Genomic DNA, 23,011 nt, shown 5'->3' with positions numbered 1-23,011 from the left:
AACTTTTGGAGATGGAGTGAGCAATCAATATTATCTGAGTCATTCCTAGCTTGATTCACATTCTTGTTAAAAATAACTTTTCAGTTAGTAAAAGTAAACACAGTCATCCAAAGCACTTGTTACACAGAGTAGGCAGCCAGGGAATCTGTCTCTCTTTTGACAAACTGAAGTGATGACCCTGTCATCTCGTAGACTAATTTAATAACTCTGTGTACATGCCTCGGAGCAAAGAGAAAATTCAAGAGCAGCAGAAGTCCATGAGAATTTGACATCTGAATGATACTGGAAAACATAGTTAGATTTTTTCCTTTTCTTAAATTGCATTCATGGCAGTTAGATATAGATAATTTTATTCAGACTTCAGTTACTCATTTAGCCTTTCAGTGCTTTGAAATTAAATATACTGAATATATCAGCATAAAAGACTTGACAATAATTATAAATGTCAACTCAAAGAGATGGCGACAACAAAAGTGTGCTATTACTAAGACACGAAGGTGAAAGTGTTACATAGATGACTATCTACTGTATATTCAGCAAATCTTAATTCAGGCAGTAGTGTGTATTTCTTAGCTAAAGATTGTTTTTCTTGCAGTTCTGGGGGAATAATCCCAAAGTAAAAATCATTCCAAAATATTTTAATGATCTAAAACCTCCCCATTTATAGTAGTGTAAAAGAGACTTGACCACCTTTGTTATTAAAACATGTAAACACATTTATTTTTACAGCATGCAGTTTCCGTGCATTTGGCAAAAGATTTCAGTTTCTCTGAATTCTCTTCCAAGGATAACATAGAGGGAATGAAATGAAGAAACGTTAGTTGAAGAAGCAGTCCTTTTGCATTCGCAACGCGTTGGTAGGTGGATAATGAGTCTGCCTGCTGAAGCTGCATGCACACTCACAGACCCTAAACAGAGTCTCAGTGGCTAGGATTGGTGCAAGACTAAGCACCTGACATTCTCTGACAGGGCTGGGAGACTCAGAGGAGGGATGCTGCTTGGTATGTCACAGAAATTATGAATGGGCAGCAAAGAGTGCTTCAGGAAAGACAAGAATTCATCAGCAGAATGAGGAGTGCAAACCTGTGAGCTTCATTGCTTCCTCTTGGTGGAGAGACACAGAGCGAAAAAAAGGTAATAGAATTCTCATTTTCATTAGCTTTTCGTTAGCTGTCTCTGCCTTATTTAAAATACTGTTTCCCAATACTGGAAAGAATAAGAATCTCTGAGGGTGTTCTTTAACTGACAGCATGTAGAAGTGCTGGGATCGCTTTTTATTATCATCTTTTGACAATAAACTAGGGAGAAGAATGCTTTTGCTAGGCTGTAACAGTTTGTATATTAGGTCCATCAGACAGCTAATTCAAAACAGTATGCCATCTTGGTAATTTGTCTTGCTTTCTTTTACTACATGTATTAACAAGTAATAAAATAAGCAATCCAGAAGTAAACAGATATACAGTAGTGATCTGGACAGAAAAGCAGTAAACCGTTTGGAGGATAAATAAGGTTTGATATATGTATTTGCTAGAAGAGCGTGTTCATATTTAAAGGTCCTTGACTGGTATGTTCTGCATTTATAACAGTCTACAGGTGATAATAATTGTTTATATTAATTCTAGACATGAAACCTTATATCTTATACCTTATATAAGGTATACTGTATGTCTCATACCTGCTGCAAATATCAGCTACAGCTGCAGACAGTTTCAAACACTATTAATGTTTATAATGATACATATATATTATTATGATAGATATCATTATAATGACATATACATGTGTATACAATATATAGTAACATATATTGTATCTGAATTTACTGATGAGCACAGAAATAAACATACTTATTGTTTATATTATAACAACACATTGTTAGACATTTATAAAATGATAGTGAGTATCCAAACTGACAAGGAGAGGAATGTAAAGAAGTCATTTTATTAAACATTGATATCTGTGTTCAATGTTTTACTGTGTGTTTTCAAAATGGCTTTATCTTCGTACAACCAGTTGAAGATGAGAATGTGCTGTTTTCTCTGGAGGTTGAAATGGTTGCATGTGGAGCAAGTAAAATAAAACATTTCCTTTCAAGAAGAAATTACAGGCAAAGCTTCTTGTTCTTTGAATGATGCAAATTCAAAGCTCTGGTACCTCTGTCAGGTACCTCTGACAGAATATGGAAAGACGTGTATGGAAGGGTGTGTCTGCGCTTCTGCAGTTATGTTCAGAGCATTCATGGATCGATGCAAGAGAGAGGGAGGACAAGGTTGTCCAGTGAAGGAATGCTGCAGTTCAATGTTGAGTTTATTTCTTATCATCTTAAGGAATTCTGGGTTTTCAAAGATTTTAATTCATTATATACACAGGTGAAGCAATGTGTTTCTTTACTGAAGTCATTTCAATTTCCAGCTCTCCATATAAAAAGGATCCCTAAATTCCAATGGGCTCGAAATCAAATTGTGGACTTCTGGATTAGATTTCAATTTTTATTACAAGTGACCCATATCATTAGGGTAAGAGGAAAAACCACACCATGCACCACACATAGTTCCTGGTTCCTTCTCATGTCCACATACTACTGAATGTGCAGCTGTGCACAGCTGTGTAAAATGGTCACTTATTCAGTATTGTTTGTTTAGAGACACTTGCCTGATCTGTTTTTTTCATATTATTGTTGGTTTACCAGGTGCTTATGCAATAGGACTAGGATCACTGCCTTCTGCATGGTCTCTTGTTTATTGACCTACTGTATCTGTACTTTAGTTTGAGGGGCAATTTTTGGAGGTAAAACAGATTAATAGGATTCATGCTGTAAAATGGCTAGCTGTTCATTCAGTAACCAAGATGTAAAAACAACTGTATAATTTAGTCAATCTGTAAGAGAAAAGGATTTTGCAGTGGCGGTGCATCTCTTAACATTACTGTCTACACAGTGTATTAGTATTATGCTGCATTTTATTTTAGTAGCATGTATTTTGACCATACATTGAAAGTTATGTTTTTTTTTAATTACCAGCTGTGTAATATCCCATAGGGAGGAATGAATCATTGTCTTCAGGAAGAGTTTAAGCGTCTGGAAATATGTTATAGATTGAAGAATCACAGATCCCAGTTTTGGTTTTGTTAATGAGACAAGGAGTCAGTATCTATTGGTTTTGATCAAACTGATCTGGAAAAAAAAATTAAACACCTGTCCTGATTTAGGCTTCATTTTGAAAGGGTAATTGTCACAGCACACTAAAGGTATGAATAATGCTTTTGTGCAGAGAAAACCAATATAAATGTTTTAAATTGTAAAAAAAAGTAACATCCAGAAATACGTTATGTAGTTTACTTTATACCACATACAGTAATTATTTACTGAGATAATGCCTGCCTGCTTATTTCAGTATGCACATTGCAATTACTTTTGTATTTTCCCAAGTCTCTTGATATATATGCAATTTTTTACTCTCCTGATGAAATTTTAGATAAAAATGTGAGATGGAGACTTATTGTTCCAGATGCAGCACTGTTTAACTTCCAGACTTGGATCTTCCATGACACATCTGGATCTCAGCTCACTAATAGAGGGCTATGGCAAATGTCTGTGCCAAACATCTCTACAGATTGGACAGAATAGATAGACTGCAGTAGAAGTGCCATTCTGGAGGTGGAAATCTGAGGCATAGATGCAGCTTCTGCTGAAGCCTTTCATCCTAAGAGGTCTCTGTTATGCTGGAAACCAATATGATTCTCCTACTGACTCTCTTCCACTCATTTTTTCAGTACTTGAAGAGTTGTACATGTCTTCTAAGGAAACTAATTTAAAGTCAGCAAGAAAATGAATGTATTCAGACTTGACATGTGATCACCACTGGGTCTTTAATAAAATTGGCATCTTAGGTGCTCCATGTTTTTTAATGTAAAGGCTTTTTTGAGCACTGGATCAAATATGAAGTTTTAATCAATTATTCAATGGCAGTGGAGGTATCTTTATCCAGCTCTGGTAACTACTCAACCTGTATCAAAGCCAAAAATACAAAAAAGGAGTTATTGAATACATTTACAGGAACACAGGAACTCAACATTTAACTTTTAACCATAAATCAATACAGTATATATATACTGTAATTATTTTCCTTTCTGGGTATTTTTGGGTTTCCTTGTAGTCATTGTCTGCTTGTTCTAAAGTAATTCTTCTTGTTCAGTTACATAGAGAATTAGCTTCTCTTGTTCATTATTGGTCAATTGTCATTTTTATCGTTTGTCAAAATTGAAAGATCGCCTGTTTTATAGAAAGAGATTAAAAAGGGCCAGAACTAGGGGAATGATCACAAATTCTGGTAGGTTCTGGATTAAGAAATTAAGATACTGTAAATAATAGTATTGGAGTTGGCTTGTTGCTCAGAGTGATATTACAGCATTGAAGATGTGCCTTGCCACCCATTTAGGAACACAGATAAGAATTTGCATTTAAATGAAAACTCTGAAAACCATCACCAAAACTCTGGGAAGCCTATAATTTCTATTGCTTTTGACAGTGAAGGTACTGAAAACTTCTCATAATATCAAATCACGTAAAACCGAACTACTGTACATTTCATTGGTTTGTCTTGATGAAAAGTACATTCATAGGTTTGCGTATTATGAAGGAAACAAGGTTTAGCACGTTGATAAATAAACAAAAAAGAAAAGCAGTTGTTTTACTAAATGCATACAGTCGTTTAAATAACCTTCTGGGTTATTTAAAAGGGTTAACATTAAACAAAATGCATAAGATGTTTAATGCTATTCAGTCTCCTACTGTAAAATGGCTTAATGGTAGCTTCATTTGTGAAGATTTAATTTTATTATTCAAAATAATTTGTGTTTTTAAGCTTTTAAATTACATTTAAAGAGTGATGGGAGCCTCATATTTTCCAGTAGAGCTCATTGTTTAACGGCATGAAAGCGAGAAGCAAATTCAATTTGAACTTGAAGCGAGAAACACACACATCAGCCAAGATAATTGTGGAACTCCCTGCCACATCATATTCCTATGAATGTCCTTTCTTTAAGTCTCAGCTGAACTTTGCCTACCTATGTGCTACTAACTGTCACATGATAGAGAATAAGTTATTTGGAGGAGTTTGTTAGGAGAAAACATTACTGTGTTAGACATGTTAGACATGCTGTTTGTTACAACAGAGAAATGAATTTTTAAGCTTTCCCCCCCAAGATTCATATTGACTGCATTTAAAGAGTGTCATATTTGGTGTACTCAATTCGTTCATGTGGATAAATTGAAGAGAAGTTCAGCTCAGGGGCCTTTGGATCTCACTAAAGTAAAGGCCAGCTCTTGGTGTTTATAAGGTTAGGCAGTTTTTCAGAAGAGCAATTAAAAGGATAAAGACATGAAAAACTAGCATATTTGACCAATTACATACACAATTTAAAACTCAATGGAAGCTTGGAGATGTGGCCACTCTAGAAGTAAAGAAAGTAAGAATTGCATGAGTCCTGGGCAGGTACTGACATTCTAGAATCTAACACCAAAGAATCTCAGCTCCAAAATCCTTCAGTTCTTCTACGATCCCTTTCAGCTAAACCACTAGATTTAGGTCAATATGTCAAAAATGTGATAAAATGCATTATTTTCTTGTTACAGGCTAGGGATAAAATTGACACGTGAGGCAACATGACCACAAATTCTACTTCTTAGCTCAATGATCAAATGGGATTTTAACTGATAATTGATTGGGGACATGAATGCTTGTGATCCAAGCTGTGATTATATGCTCAGTCGGTGTCTTAACATACCCATAACATGACAGAGATCACCTGATATAAAAAACTGCTTACAAGGACAGTTCAATGCTTCCTTGAACTTGACCTATTTGTAGATTGGCTTAGAACTGCGATCAGAGCTAATCTAGGTATTTCCAATAATAATACTTTATCCAATAATTTATCTCATAAAAAGAGGGAGAATATTTTTGCTGTTGGCTAAGCAAAGCACTTTAGTTGTGCTTTGATTTAGTATTCTGTAGCCTTTTAAGCTGCTTTTTTCCTTGGATCTGGCATTTGAAGGGCTGTACTGTACATACTGTAACTTGCATGAAAGGAAAATAATTCATTACATAAAAACCTCCTTGTATCATCTGTGACCCGAGTCCTCACTTCGGCAGATTTCATTTGCCTAAAGGAAATAAAATCATAGAAACTGATAATTGAGATTTTAAATGGATTTTTCTTGAAGGGTGTTTTTGTCAGTAAACATGTCAGTGTGTGTACTGAATGAGAGCATGAAAAAAATGGCACGTTTGCAGTTCAGAGCTTGGTGATATAGGTGGTGTCATTATAAATGAAAGGCAGATTAGATACATAATAGAAATAAATTAAAATACTACACAGGGTCACAATGATACATCTTGTCAGATAAAGAAAAAGAGAAATAACATTGATATCACTTTTCATGTAGACCCAATCTTTGGCGAAATCTAATATAGTAGCAGAGCTAATGTAAAAAGTGAATTAGTGCTATTCTTACCTTCTTGTAAAAAACATTTTAAGGAGTATCTCAATATCGTAACAAGAATAATAAATGAAAATGCTTTGCTTGATGGCAGCTGAATATATAATAGACAAATGGATAAAGAGTGTTTCCTTTAAATCAATGTATGATTTGGATTTTTTCCACACATTTTATGCTCATAATAACAAGAAGTCAAACAATATTTAGACACCTGTTCTAAATTATTGTGCACTTCAGGAGGCATGGAGGACGTCACACACCCATCACCATTCACGGGGCTCCAGTCGAAACTGTCAGCACCTTCAGGTTCCTCAGCCTCCAGACAGTGAGAGGCTGAGCTGGTCAGAGAACACTGCTGTCCTCACTAAATCCCACCAGAGCTTTCGCTTCCTGAGACAGTTAAGGAAGTGGGGGATGAGCAAGACAACACTCACCAATTTTTACCTTAATACCATTGAGAGTGTCCTGACAGGTGGTATTACGGTATGGTATGGTGGAGCCACAGTACAGGACAGAAAACCAAAAAAAGGGCTTTGAGGTCTGCGCAGAAAATCATTGGGACCAAGCTACCCTCCATTGACCAGATATATCTCGATCACTGCCACAGCCAGGCTCAAGCTATACTTTGGGACCCAATTCACCCTGGCCACGATCTGTTTTCAACCCTGGGTTCTGGTAGGAGGTATCGCAGTATCAGAAAACTGACCAATAGATTGAAAAACATTTTTTTCCCCCAAGCAGTTCGCATCATAAACAGCTCAAATTAGCACCTGCCCAAATTAGCACCTGCACTGTTTGCACTATGTCCTGTCTTGGCTGGATTATAACGTCTATTGTCTAAATTTATTGTCCATGTCTGTTTGTCATTTGTGCCTATTTTTTTCTCTACTGTTATTGGGTACACCTGTGTGAGTAAGCATTCCAATACACTTGTTGTATATGGCAAATAAAAAATCTTGAATCTTGAACTCCCCTGTATTTATATAACTTATCTTTCAGCTTAGATTTATCATCTTGTATTTGCAATGTCTGACAAAACTTTCCCTCAGAAAAGCAGAAAAACAGAAGTATGTCTCTATACAATGGACAAAATCAAACAACTGCCATATATTTAGAGTGATATATATTATAATAAGTTCTGGTGTGTTTGTTTTAATAATATAACAATAAAATTAAAATGATGTTGATATTTAAAGTACAGCCTTATACAGCCAGCAGAATGTTTCGTGCTCTGAATTTGGTCAAATGATTCTTCATAATGTAAATCTTTTTTTACATACCGTCCAGAGTAATGTAAAGTAATGCTTTTTATTAGGCTGTCTCCAGTTAGAAATCATTATAAACAATCACAAGAAGGTGAATCCTTATGATTTACCTTCCTGTATAGGAATCCATAGTTACAAACATTGAAAACAAATCTATGAAATTTCTCCAGCAATGTGAGGCAAAGTGGAAATTTCGGAGGAAAAGTGAGTCTCAGTGTTGCTATGGTGAAAATATCTTTGTGACTATTGCTTTTAGCTAGAGTGAGCAATATGAGCCATGGCCTGCAGGAGCAGATGGGATATTTGGCTTTTAAAAAAAATAAAATGGAAGCAAAATAAAAAATAAATTTTGTAAGAAAGTACATCTACCGATTCATCCTCTTTATTTTTGAACATCAATGACATTAAGAAATATTTTATTAGACAGAGAGGGTCATATTAATGGTGTAGTTCATGTGTATATCATAAGCAATGGAAAACAGAAAGGCCAATATACTGTACAGTAATTCTACTGTATGTGCAGATAGCAAATTATTCTTCTGACCAGTTTAAAAAAAATATTTAGTGATTTAATTTCTTATGAAACATGTTACATTTGCCTGCTATTTTGTTTTGAAATGCTTGTGTAACCTGTTATTTGTTCCCATGGTGATTCTTTTATTCAGTGTGCTTAGATTATCATTATGAATTAAAAAAAATGAATTTATGCAAGGTGACTAATTCAGCTTTTAAGAGGTGCTCTCCGGGATGATTATGAGAAATTAGGATGGGAAAAACTACAGGTTATCAAATGTAGACAGAATAGTCTATCAGCCCCTGGGTTCAATCAATAAATAAATAATGGGGACTAAGGCCACAATTACAATCAACTGCAATATAGTACAAACTGAATTCACGTTTCTATAGCACCTGTAAGTATGAAGATCTTGAGACAATCCATAGACAGGGATAAAATCTTTATTCTTCTTACTTTATCAGTATAACAGTAGAACACATTAATGAAAATATTAAATATGTGAGAATAATTCTAAAATGAAAACACTGAGAAGAGCTAAAGATATTAAAGTATCAGTTACATAAAAGTAGAAAAATAAGTACATGTATACTTGTTAAAATACTAACAGTGTCTGATTCTCTGACTGAAAGGTACTGTACATCCCCTAGTTAAAGAAGATTAGATAAAGAAAGCTCTAATAAAGCAAATATATTTACACAATAATACATAACATGGAATACTGTATATCTGCTTGGCAGTCTTCTCTGTGACATCCTGAATTTTGATTGTAAGAACTATGTTTTATATTTGAAAAACCTAAAGGGGAACTGCAGTCCCAATGTCTCAGACTGGTTATTAAATCTTGGTGATGTTACAGAATTAAAAAAAAAATAGAAATGTCAAACTTTATGAAAGTATTGTAAGTCACCATGTTGTCAGAAACTTGCATTCTATTTCCCATGGATTGCAATGTGATGCAGCCCTTCCTGCTCACTAGTTACTGTAATAACTAATGTAATGTGATGTAAGAGCGAATAAGTACAGGTTGTGCAGCAGACATTTCACTGCAGAAATGTTCCAACATGATTTGCATGCAGAGTTAGCAAGTAAGTAGTATTTGTTGTCAAAACCATTTTGAAATCAGGAGCAATAATTTTATTGGAGAGCCTGCTTGTTTAAAATGTAATAAGACCGCAACGCATCACCGGATGCTTTGTTGCCTTGTACTGAATCGTAAAACATGGCGCTGTGCATACACGGAAAATTAATCTATTTTGTGATGTAAATTGGAGGCTTTACAAGTTACTGTGTACATTTTACATTTATTGTTTGAAATGCACGCATCAATGCTGATTCTTTCTAATCCTGAAATGTAAAAATAATTTTGCAGCTCTCCTTTAACTCAATATGAATAATTTATTTAGAATTTCTCCTCCATTCAATTCCACTTGAAGCTACTTCAGTAGAACTGGATCTATAACTTGAAGGCCTGTGTTTAAAATACTGATCTCTGAACTCTTAATAGTTATAAGCATATTATTATTACTTTTTAAAGATTTTTTGGTTATAATCCTACTAATGATTGCTTTGCTGGTTTAAATAGAAGACCCAAGATTAATAGATAGCAATCCTAAAAAAAACTACTTATGAGACATTATACAACGCTAAAAATAATTTTACAACAAGTTTGATGTGCATACAAGGAATAATTTCAAAGTGATTTAATTTAGCAATTTTGTAGATCAAACAATCAAATATCACAATACACTATTAACTATATTTACAGTGTATTTACTGTTAATTCCTCCTTAGAAAAGACAAATACCTTTTCTATTCTTCAATTTACACATGAACAATTGAGCTGTCCATTTCTAATTAACTTTGTGAGGACCTGTTTGTGTTTTAAAATGTGCCTATTTTTCTTGTGTAATGTTGGTGCTTTGTGTTGGTGAAAGAAAATCACCTGCAGCATTAGAGTACTGGAAGTGTCGACTGTCTTTAGCAAAGATATAACCCCAATCTCTGTTTATGGCTATGGTTCTGTTATGTAGCTTTGTTCAGGTATTAATTTGCTCTTATTTGCACAAACACCAGTGAACTCACATCATTAACATGGATGAATGAACAGTTTAATGACTTTGGTTCTTCAGGACTGCTGTTTCATCGGTACTATACATGAAGAAATCTACCTGAAGTGTAGGCTTCACAATTCTCTGCTGGTTTTAGGATGTCACTGTTTTAGATAACATCTTTATCCCTCTTCCGGACATACTGCAGCAGTGCTCAACCCCATACTGTGGCTGTTGAGGTATCATTGCCTTTTCTGCCAATCCATTATTAATGGGCAAAGGAGGGGGACAGGCTGAGCTATACAGCTGGCAGGAACTTTGAGCAGGGCGTCCTTCACTCCTGCTGGCTTTTTTCCGTACCCCTCTGAGATGACCCCTTTCATTCCTACAGAGCAGCTTCATTACCTGGTGGGGCAGAAAATAAAATAGGCTTCCACAGTATGCAATTTTGCATGCTATAGCATCTGAAACCAAACTTTTAGGTTCTAAACAAGTCTAGGAGATCTAAGGAGTTTTTAAATGACAAATCTCTAAAATACAGCTACAGGTACAATAGTACTGTACATCTCCAAGGAATACAGATTGCACTGTACATCTAAAAGAAATACATTTGATTTTTTTTCTCCAAAGTGTGTTTAAAGTAGCTGTAGATCAGTATCCATATCAGTATCAGTTAGCTATATTATATAAGCGTTTCTTAACAGTAGATGGTATTCTGTCTGAAAAGGTTAAAGCTGGTACTGTAGGTGAGTGCAAAGGAACAAGTCGGTGTGTACTGGAAAGAGTGAACAGAGATGTTAGAGAAAGAGGTGAAGTGTTGCAAGCAAAAAAAGGTGAGAAGAGGTGAGAATAGTTAAGGGGGGTGAGGGTGGGTTAAAGGGGATCATTAGATGGAGGTTTGTGGCACAGATTACAAGGGAGGTGTGAAAGGCATAATCTTCATACTAGCTTCTGAAGTCTTCCTAAAACATTCATACAGTAGGCATATCAGCTAAAACTAAGTTTACCAATCTCTGCATTTGTGACTCTAAATCAGTTCTGACAATATACTGTAATGGCATTTGGGTTACGTAATGCACCTGCCACATTCCAGAGATAAGTAAACTTAGTTTTAGCTGACGTGCCTAATTGTAATGCGTATTTGGATGATTTGGTTATCTATTCGGTGAACGGGAAGGAACACGTGGCTCTGTTACGAACTGTGTTTGAGCATCTTAAGAAAGCAACATTAACACTCAACCTTGCGAAATGTGATTTTGGTAAAGCCACTGTAACCTAGGCAAAGAGGTTAGGCAGGGTCAAGCGAGACCTATAGAAGCCAAGGTATCCGCTACTGGTGGTGTAATACACAGTTTAAAATTATTAAAAATCTAAAGAGTATACAACTTAAATTCTTAATTGTAAAAAGATTGTCCCTCAGCATTAAAAGGGATTCGAAAGCGGGCGTTTTCTGGCGACAGCTCAAATGCCGCACATGAGAAGTTAAGCTTTCTTAGCTCTACATCGCGATTTTACAAGGTGCTTTCGGATACTATTATCACTTTTATTTAACATACGGTAAAATGCGGTAGATGCGTCACGCCCACCGCGTTTTAACGCAGCGTACCTCGCGCATTTTGAATAGCTGGATCTGTATAAAAGTAATGCTACATGTCTAAATAAGTAAGATCTAAAAAGATAAAAATATATGTATTTCTCCTCCAAATTGCTGGTATTTGTTGCACAGCCCCTAAGACAATGTAAAAAAATTATTTTTCATTATGCTCTGAAAAAAGACTCGGGTAAAAACTTACATTGAAGTTACATAGTATGTGAATATGTGAATTGTCTTCTCGGGAGAATAAATTGTTGTCGCAATAAGAAAGACGTGTGCTAATATCACTTTTAAAAATGCTGTCCAACTGTGATAACAGACAAGTTTAACCGGACTGAAACAATCCAGTGTGACAGTGTGGCTGGTTTGAGCTTTAGAGCCGCATGAAAATTGTTTTTCTGGCATGATGAAAGATTGCGTTAGTTAGCAACTGATTCAGAGCATGGATCACATCTCTCAAGTGAACTTATTAATATCCTGGTATTGTGCTCAGTGCCAGAAAGCAGATGAAACGATTCCCATTATCTCTTAATAGATGATTATAGAGCTCCACTTGGGAGTTAAGGCAACAAAGGCTTTAAAGCAAAGCGGAGCAAGCAAATGCAGTTATAGGAACGGTGTACAGAGATCTCTCTTCTGAACTCTAAAATTGAAAATAAAATGCATTCATTTTTTTTACTTGCAAAATTAAAATTCCAAATATTTTCTTTTTACACAGATATCCACTTATCTCTTTCTGTTCCAGAGAACTGTGCTTTTTTATGTAATCTGTGACTTTTGTTATTGTGCCTGGAAGCCTTGTTGACATCTTTATGCAACACGATTATTTTAAAGCTTAAGGCGCTTGTGACCTCCAGTATGGGAGTATGCGTTCTTATCTGGAGAAGAAGACACACAGTGTTCAATATCAGACCTACCTTTAAAAAATATTAGTGTTCTGTCAGCTTGTCTGAAATAGGCATTTTATTGCTGGGTGCCTGAGTTCTCAGACTTCACACAACAATTCTGAATTCTGACCTGTAAGAAAAAAATGAACAAGATGTTGAATACTGTGCAAAAATCTGTGGAAAAATTCTGGAGGCATTAAGAACTGCTGATTAAAGCATTATACAGTAGCTATGAGCATCATTTTCTCAGAATGTCTAGTTGATGTTTGAAGAAGGGTAAGAGAGAGAATTGCCTTAGAAAATATTTTTAGATACTATTCATGGTCTCAGAATTAATTAATAACTCACTTTCCTTACTCCAAGAGCTGAGTGAGTTCATCTTGTATGTGAGTGAGATGAAGGAGAGATCAACTAAATTCCAGAGTTGCTGTAACAATACAATTACAATTCAAGTACTAATTTCATTGCTTACTTAAATTGTCAGAAAAATCAGCCGATTTTTGTCCTTTTCTAATTAAAAAACATTTCTAAAACATAATTTGTTTTGCTGTGCAACTGTCCTATGTTGAAAACAATTGTATTTTAGTCTTAATTATTACTTAATTAAGTGTGTATCCTGTGTGTAGCATGAAACATTGAGATAGTGTTTTGGTTTTGAACCAGAACATCACTGCAGCAACAGTATGTTGTGTAATAAACATTGTATTAACTATTCTTTGTGTAATTGTACCATAATCCATTCAAAACAAAGTATAGTTTGGTGATTTGGGTTGATTAATAATGCACATTTGAACATCATTGTTCTTTGTAGCTATTACTGTGCAGTTTTCCAGTGTCTATCAGTCAGGTCTTGTCCTCACTAATTTAGGGTCTTTTGAAGTGTTTGAAGGGTGATAAATAAATGGAAATAGTGAACCTTGTTGTTTCTTGAAGCGTCTAATCTAATTCTTGCTACCTTGCTTAAAGGAGAAAGTTCAGGGGGCTAAATGCCAGACTGCATTAATCACAAATACAAATTGAAGTGAAGGACTGTCAAGCTTTCATAATCTTGTTATTTTTGGAGCATTTTACTAATTGAGTATGAGTAACCACTAACTTTTGTCACAGTGTGATGCATTATTTTCAGCTCCGTGAGTTCATGATTAGCTGTTTCACCAAAAAGTACTTTTGTTAGTTTGTCATGAAACCAGATTATTTTTTTTTTATGCGCAGATGTAAGACCTACGAGAGTCGATTAACTTGATGAGTGCTTGATTGAAATGACACAATGGGACCCACTTATATGTCCATCATCTATCCAAATGTTATTCATAGCCACTTCATTTTACAAATACATTCCAGGGGAGAAAATTGCTCATGGGCAGCACAGTGGTTAGCATTGCTGCTTCTCTGAGCTGGAACTGCAGGTTCAATTCCTGTGGTGCTGTCTATGTGTAGTTTGGACAATATGTTCTCCCTGTGTTGATGTGGGTTTTAGCCAGGTGCTTCAGTTTCCACCCACAGTGCAAAGACGTACTGGTAGATTAATTGGCTTTTGAGAAAACGGTGTATGTGTTGTTTGTGTGTGTGGCCTGTAATGGACTGGCATCCCATCCAGGGTGTATCCTGCCTTGGGCCTGTTTCTAGCTGGGATAGGTTCTGGCTTCCTGTGATTGCAAATGTTACTATTCACAATAAAGATGCTCACTTCATGGTGAAGGAGGGACAGACTGTGAGTTTTGTTGGTATAATAATAAGAATGTAAAGAATTCTGGTGCATCTGATGATTGTTAATATACTGTAGGTGGAATGTAAAGTGAATTTCAGCTTTATAACTAAGGACGATTTTGACACACTATGTCAATGAAACTACGTGTGTCTACTTCTGTGTTTACATGCTGAAGTCCACTTCATATCTACTGTATGTAGTTCAGAAACTGATCTCTTTAATATTTTAAAGAAGAGGTTATATAGACATATAATGGAAATACTGATTTTATAAAGTTTTGTTGATTGTGGTGGTCAACAGCCACAGAGGAAACAGGGAAGCCTTTTCACTTCAGTATGATGATATTTTGTGTGGGACACATTTTGATTGACAGTTGTCCAATTTGTATATAATGTATATTAGATAAAAGCTTTCCTACTTCATATAAGGAAACACAACCCTCTAGTGGAGAGCAAAACTTACTACATGACTATAACTATAGTTGAGGGATTTCAAAGAACACATTACAAATTTATAACAATGTGTTAAAATTAATTTTCAATTAAAGAAATGTATAATAATACATCAGGATAATCTGTTTTGTTTTAAGACATGGTACTTAACATTAATTATCAATTATTACAAGATTATCAACACTCATTTCTAAAGTGTTTTCGATAATCTACCTTACAACTGAGAAACAAATGTGTTACTACTGATTGCATATTTTACTTCCATAGATATCATTGTTCCAGAGGATAGAAAGTTGTGTGAATATTCCAAAGCACCATCATTCTCCAAATTGACTTTTCAGCTATGGACCCAAAGGTAAAAATCTGTTTTCATTCTGTTTCTCAGAAATAATTAAATTCAAGCCATATCTATAGTTTGATCAAAGCACTGATATATATATGGGGACAAAATGTTAATGAATTCTGACAGAACAACTCGGGAATAACACACAAATACTTTATCCTTAGAGTCCCATGTAAATTCATTTGGAATTGCCCATGGTTAGTGACAATCTAAGAAAAAAAAATATTGATAAAAGCTACAGAGCTTTTATTTTTGACATAGTTGTGTAATTGAAAAAAAAAACAACAATAATGTGTTCAACACCAAAAAGCTACTGAGCCAAAAGGACAATGTTCACAATCTGTCCAAAGGCTACAACAAATTATCCAGTGGCTGCTCGCGTCTATGCGTCAAGGCTGTTAGAATGCTGTCAACGCTCAGGGAAATTACACTCATTATTAGCTTTGTAATATTTTAATTTCTCATGTTTCATAGTGCATAAAAAGTGTTTTGATATGTATTTTCTCATATTTTATATTATTTTGTTCCATATCTATACTTTAAATTTTTTCTTAAAATCATTGTGTTTCTTCTGTACAGTGCATATACAGTACATATATTTTTATAGTTAGAATGAGAGATTCCATTCCATTAATTCTACTTATGTTCCTAGTTATGAACGTTTCTCTTGCTAAATGTAAACACGGTATTCCATTTGGCTTTGCAATGATTAAGTTTGAGTCATGTTTCACCAAAGCTGTCTGTACTTTATCATCCATATACTGTAGTTCTCTGTGTGCTAAAACACTTCACTTTGTTTTGTAAGAATTACTGTATGCAATTAAATCAAACTTCAAATGGATGGCTTGTGGCCTTAAGTAAGGACTGTTGATTTTTATATCAGTATTGATCAATTTCTTTCTCTCCTAGTGCCAATCTTCCTCTCCTCAGAAACAGACTGTGAAAAACAGGTCCAAATCCACTGAGGAGATCCAACAAGCTAAAAAGGTATCAGTGTTCTACAAAAAGTGACTGTTCTTCATTGTTCTCACCAAGACCATATATTGAAAAATAACTATTACTAATAACACTTACAACAATAACTAGAAAAATGGTAAGATACCTCAAAATTGAATGCATTCATTGTCTTTTGGTAAAATAAAACAAGAATCATTGGGATATCCTGAATATTCATTGCACAAATGTGATCTGAAAATGTATTATTGTAGAATGAATCAAATATACAGTATATAAATAATACAACTTCATAGGAAAGGTATATAGTTGCGTCTTAAGAATTAAAAAATATCATTACAAATATCAGTGAAATATTCTGAAAGATTTTAGGATTAATAAATTAGTAAGTAATGGATGTTGCCTAGCACTTGCAGAACAGTATGACATTTCCCTTTCTGTATATCCTATAATATATAGGAAGATTCACAGCAGTTTAAAAAAATAATTTCTCCCACATCACAGGCCTTTCACACTCCCCAGAAATCCCTGCCAGGGAAGACAGAACTAGAGAAACTTAAGGTACGTTTGGCTTCAAAGCAAGCTTTTCTCAACAAGAGCAACTTTGTAGTTCTCTCTGAGTCAGGTTGTTTTTTCTTCATGGTATATCTTAATGGTATTAATAGTATTAGCTTTACTACATATTGAACAAGAACAAATCAACCAACCTGTATAACTATAAAGCTATGATACAAACTTTAAGCTTATAACTATGAACTATAAGATAAACATACAGTTCAACTGCACTTTAGTTATGCAATGTTTGGAAACTGTGGAACAAAATAATGCACACTGTTTTTCTTCTTATTAACACTATTCCAAGCTCCCTTTCTGATTGTTGTTTACGGATCTTTGCTCCCATTTCAGGAGGCCTCTGATGTCTCAGAGACAACATCATCACCTGAAGTGTTAAAATGAGTGGGAGATCAAAGCCGAATGGCTAGTTGGCTAATGAGTCATCCCAAAAAAAGCATTTCTGTCATTATCCACTCAAACACACAGCAACGGGGAGCCAAAACGGTGCAGTGGTTCGGCCTTGACTTTCCCATTGTCATCACCATGCTTCAGATATAAAGCTGACGTAATGTCAATGTAATGTCAGTCCACTGTACATAAAGAACTGAATGTGCATTAACAAAAAAGCGACCTTGAAGTTCTCTTTCTCTGAATTCATTCTTCTTTCTTTATTTGGTAATCAGGGTATATCTTAATAGTACTATATAGATCTGGAAGCACTTATTTTACACTGAATGGTCTCTGTACATTTTTCATTTTATATAGTGTCATGCTTCAAGTTAACTAGTAACTCTGTAATGTGTGTGTAAAAATAAATCTAATTAAAAATAATAAAAAAACTACTGTTTACCTCAGCATGTTGTGAAATGTGGAAATCACTCAATTCTACTTCACCAGGAGCATACTTTTAAAAATTAGCCTTGGGGAAATCAGGCAGGTTAGAGTCTCTTCCTGGGGAGTCTTACATTCTGCACTTTTTTTTTTCTCTGACAGTTCTTCATCTGAAATTATTTCAGATTACTGGAGGTGTTTCTATCCTGTGTGAAATGGTTTAATAGTTTTACTCAGCATCTGTTAAACCAGGAGAATCGAAATAGTTGTCAGGGAATTCTAATACAATAAATTGATTAGGAATAAGAAAGTCAAAGGTAGAAGACTACTAAAAAAAGATCCTTGTTTAAGATATTCTTTCAAGCACCAAATACCACAACCAAGCAAGTATGACAGCCTGATGGCCTCTTTCTCATTTGTAACAGTTTCTTGTTATGGTCAGAATATCTGTTGCTTAGAGTATGTCATTAAATACTTCTAGAATATATTTGTATATCCGCATACAGCTTGTGTGTAGCAGGCACGCTGTAGAACATCAATATATTTAGTTAATTTTAAGCCCAGAGTAATAGCTATGCTAATATTGAATTTTTTAAAAAAATATTTACTAAAAATGAACAAAAAATAAATTACTTTCTGGAGCACAGAATCCTCCCTCTGGTATTGATTTTTACTCTTTCTTATTACTAAGTCTTACATGTATTATTTTTTTCCATCTCAGTAGGATTTATTACCTTTTTTATCAGTAATATCACAATACAAATAGCATTCTTGTTCCAAATTGGATCATATTCAGGAATTACAGTTTTAGAAACACCAGGGAATGCTCTGTTCTGTATATTTTAAATTGACCAGGAATGCAACATATTGCAATTAAATAATTAGTTTAAATAGTTTAGAATTTAATGACCTCTGTATTTTTCTTTCTATACAGTATATAACTTATATACCATAATTCTGACCTATTAATTTTATCGGTCAAATGCCAGATAAATACTTGATCTAAATTCTTCAATAAACATTTCTCTTTGACTAGCCAGTTTTCTGCTTCAAACATACTATTTTCATCTTCCATTTTATGGATATTTATTTCTGGGAATGTGTTCTGTGATAGTCTGTTTTTCTTATTTGAAGGTAAATTACATTTATTACAAAATGGACATACACCTGAATGAGCATTCATACAGTATATTTGAATACAAATTAGAGTAGAAACATGTAAGTATTGCTATGGTTCTAGAAAGGTTATTGTTTAAACAAGGAATGGTTGATTCAGTATATTTTGTTGCTGATATACTGTATAGTCACAAACATAACTATTTTAATGGATTAAAGATTTACCTCTAGCTTTCCTGTGTTATTTGTATTTTATTTCTCTTTCTAGCTTAATGCAACATTGTCCCTTCATTTACACACTTTACTCATTACTCAATAAAATAGTAACTGAGAAAAGGAAAAGCAAACTATTGCTTGGTTTTGTATTAATGTTACTTGAAATAATTTAAAGAATCAGCATATTAGTCTTTATTAGTTTTAGTCATCTTGTCTGGTAAATATCCCATTTTCTTTACAAAGAGGGATGTCATTCATTATCATGGCTCTTATGTAAAACTTTAACTCTATTTTTAATTAATATATTTCTAGATGTAAACAATTCATGCAATGAAATTTTCTCAACTAGAAACTGTGAATATTAAAGCTGGCGTTAGAATGGGGACATATAGTAGAACAAATATAAACCTATACGAATTGAGTTTGAGTCAAAGTTTAACTAGCAAACTGTGACCTCAGACTTTTTTATTTTCTTTAAATCCTTTTGCACTGTAAAATTACTAGGTAATTTGGTACAGTGGCACAGTAATTTTACAACTCAATAAGATACTTGAGTTCTGTAGCCTATGCAAATGTAGTGAACAGTTCTGGGTCAGTAGCACTACCCAATAAAATGACTGACTAAAATAAGCCATGTTTCACACAATTAATTGCTGTTATCAGCTAAGATAGATTTTTTTTTCCTGGGACCTCTTAAGAAATAAGTGGAATCATTGTGCTGAGTCAAAGGTTCTCCCTTTCCTTACAAGCTACAGTAAGTGTTTTTCTCATTGGTCACCTAAATGGGAGTTGGTTGAAACAGCCCAAACCTGGGGATTCTTAAAAGAAACACTCACTCTGAAACCATTAGCTTTTCTGACTGAAGCATTGCTCTTGCTATTCTCTTCAAATAATACCAAATACCATTACTACTGCCATAAATACAATTTCCCAAACTGTTTTCGAAGAGCACCTTTGTGTAACACTAATAAACCATATACCACTGGTTTCACTCTTTAACAGTCACTTACATCGTTTTATTTACTTGTGAAGTGGCGATATAAATGTATTGATGTGAACCAGGACTTTGATGAATAATAAAACTTGTTTTTTCTACTTGTAAAGTGTATTTATTAATTTATTTCTTTTTGAACATACATGTGTATGCATATACAATAAGTGTGTGTATACATAAACAGTATGTACTGGAGTCAATCTGTATATGTCTGTATATTGAAGAACATCAGTCCTCACTACCCTCACTGTTTTTTTCTCATTTTAGATAGGTAGATACTTTATTTATCCCATGAGGGAAATTGCAGTGCAACAGCAGCTTAACACAGACAACACAGCCACAGTGTAACGAATGATACAATAATAATACAATACATACAATACAATCCGTACAGTGAGAAGTGCACTAAGAAGAGTTACTCACAGTCCAGAACACACAAAGAACAAACCGGAACAGAACAGTACACAAAAAAGTCATATTGCACAATATGACTATAAATATAAATGTATTACACAGGTTCCTGGCATATATTGAAAAAAAAAACGGTTGTAAATGGGAAAAGAAAAAGAAAAGATGTAACAGTTTACTGTTCAGTCCAGAAACAGGTCACTGTCAATGTTGCCTCTGCCCAGACGCAAGGTGGGCATTTCAAGGCTTCATTTTAATGAAGTTTGTAACAGCAGTGGGATGGATGATAACATACTGTAAGACTTTCACCCCAGCTTTTCTAAATCATAATCATAATCATAATCAGGACATTGAGCCTTATTTGTAAATTTATACATACTGTAGCATAACTTGTCTTTGTTTGTGTTTTGTGTTGTTTAGTGTGTGTATTGTCATTTTAAATAAATTTTTGCTTAACCAATTGTGCCTGAACTATTACTTTTTTCACCAAACCAGTGCCAGAGAACAACAATGTCATGTGCCTCCAGTTACAGTATACCAACTGCTTTGGTATATTCTTGGCAGATATCATTAACAGGTAGGGGGTTATGATTAATTATTGATTTATCCGCTCGGCTTATTCCTGATTTTCTCCATTTCCATAACCCCACGTTAGTAACAATATTGTGATGTAAACCTCTGAAGCTCAAAAAGGATTCTAAGCTGAAGAGTTTCCTGAATGGCCTTTTGTCTCTGCTGCTTGTTGTGAGCATGCATCTTCAGGTTGCTGGCAGAAAGCATTCTCTGAGAAAGGACTGTTGTTTACCAGTTTTTCACTTTTCCTTTAGTGTTCACACCACGAGGAGTTTTTGCTGGCAGTGACAAACTCTCTTCCTTTTATCTATGGAAGTGAGCACATATTTTTACACTGTCCATGAACATTGACAACTCTACAACATTTTACTTTTGCAAAGTGATAAATAGTACCAAGTGTGTCTGCAGAACCTGCACCCAGTTTGTACCCCTTCTTCCAGTCTTTCCCATTGTGCTGTCCCAATATTAGTGCAAATATATTGGTGGTGGCTACCTCCTTAAACCTTGCCACTTTAACAGAGCCATTTCAAAGTTCATTTCACATGCAAAGTCATTATTGCCTTATCCATGGTTTATTAGCAACCAAACCGTGGTTTCTCTGCCAGTACACAGCTAGCTTTGCTAAGTAGTGGAATCATGGCTTATGTATAATTTGGTAGGAATCCAGGAACTGTTGCCAGTGTTATTTATGATGTGCACCAGGGAATTCCTCAATTAGGTAAATATAGCTTAGTGTCTTAAAGTCTATGCTACAACACATCCAAAATAAAAAAAAAAATTCTATGTCTTTTAAAAACAGCAGAAAATAATTGTACTATTTCTTTGGTCAATAGTAATATCTGTTGGTACTTTTTTTCGGTACTATTTATATGGTTTATGTGTTGTACTTACAAAATAAGGGAATTGTGAGCAAGGGGGAATTATAAGATTTAAAAGGAGTACATTATTTCATTTTTCTAATCAGAATATACACATATTTTTAAATACTTGTAAACATAATCTCAAAAATGCATTGTCCATATTCTTGTGTTCTAATGTTATCAAGTCCAAAATCTTTTATTATCGTTTAAGAGGTTTTTGCATGGGTTGTTCCATCTTTATAACTGTACATACTGTAACTATTTCAGCCCAGAAGATATCTTGGGAAAGTAAGATCATTTCCATGGTTGTTTTGACACAACTGAGGAATCCACACTTTACCCTGCAGTTCCATGGCCTCATACTGTAATTGTAGACACACTGAAATTACAAACCATTTTCAGTGGACATACACATGCTTCAATAATGCATTGATCCCCACCCATCTATTATCGCAGCACATTTGTAATTATCTGGGACAAAAAGCACGATCAATAACAACCAGCACAGAGGGTTTATCATTAATGACTTTTAATGGGAGCCAGTCCAGGCTCCCATGAAGCGTAGTTCAGGACCCTATGCAAATGGTATCCAGAAGTAGGTGGAGAAGGACAACAGGGAGGAGACAAAGAGGATCAGGACGGGTTGACAGACAGGGGGGCATTATGGCAGTGATTCGGTGCTCGGGGGGCTTGGTGCAGGCAACCAAGTTCAGACAGTCCAAGGGGAAAATCCGGGGGCGCAGTCCAAAATCCAAAACCAGGTGATCCATCCAAGACTAAATAAAACACGGTTAAAATCAGGGAATAAAACCAGGGTAACGAGGCCAGGTGCTCCGAGCCCCGGACTCAGATGGTCAGGATGCCATGATGAAGCCTATGCCGTCGGGTCTCTCCTGGACTTCCAGGCATCCATCTCCCAATGCTGAGTCTGGCATAGTGGGAGCGCCCGCCCGCCTTAAATAAAGACGGACAAACAGGGGACAGGTGCACGTAATGAACTAAAGTATGAAAGGGTTGGAGCGCCCTTAAGAGGAGGGATCCCAATCGTGACATGACTCTAACTTTTCACAACATTAAGTTGATAGAGATGTGGTGAGATGTAAAGTACGAGATATTGAGCCAGCATGTGTGGTTGTGCCTTGCTAAACGTCAGACATGATAATGCCACAATAGACACAAGCTAGCTCTCAA

General features: G+C 35.0%; 1 long non-coding RNA gene across 1 annotated transcript; it reads left to right on the top strand.

Annotated features, from left to right (window-relative positions):
• The first annotated feature begins 914 nt into the window (after positions 1 to 914).
• LOC148821142 (uncharacterized) lies at positions 915 to 17,538 on the top strand. Its single transcript, XR_016094124.1, has 5 exons — positions 915 to 1,134; positions 15,238 to 15,325; positions 16,223 to 16,300; positions 16,772 to 16,828; positions 17,174 to 17,538. It is a non-coding gene; the product is annotated as an uncharacterized LOC148821142 (long non-coding RNA).
• The last annotated feature ends 5,473 nt before the right edge of the window (positions 17,539 to 23,011 follow it).

Source organism: Atractosteus spatula, chromosome 14 (genome assembly GCF_055471065.1).
Source record: "Atractosteus spatula isolate fAtrSpa1 chromosome 14, fAtrSpa1.hap1, whole genome shotgun sequence".
In the NCBI taxonomy this organism is placed as follows: Eukaryota; Metazoa; Chordata; class Actinopteri; order Semionotiformes; family Lepisosteidae; genus Atractosteus; species Atractosteus spatula.
This window is presented reverse-complemented; position numbering and strand designations above follow the sequence as displayed.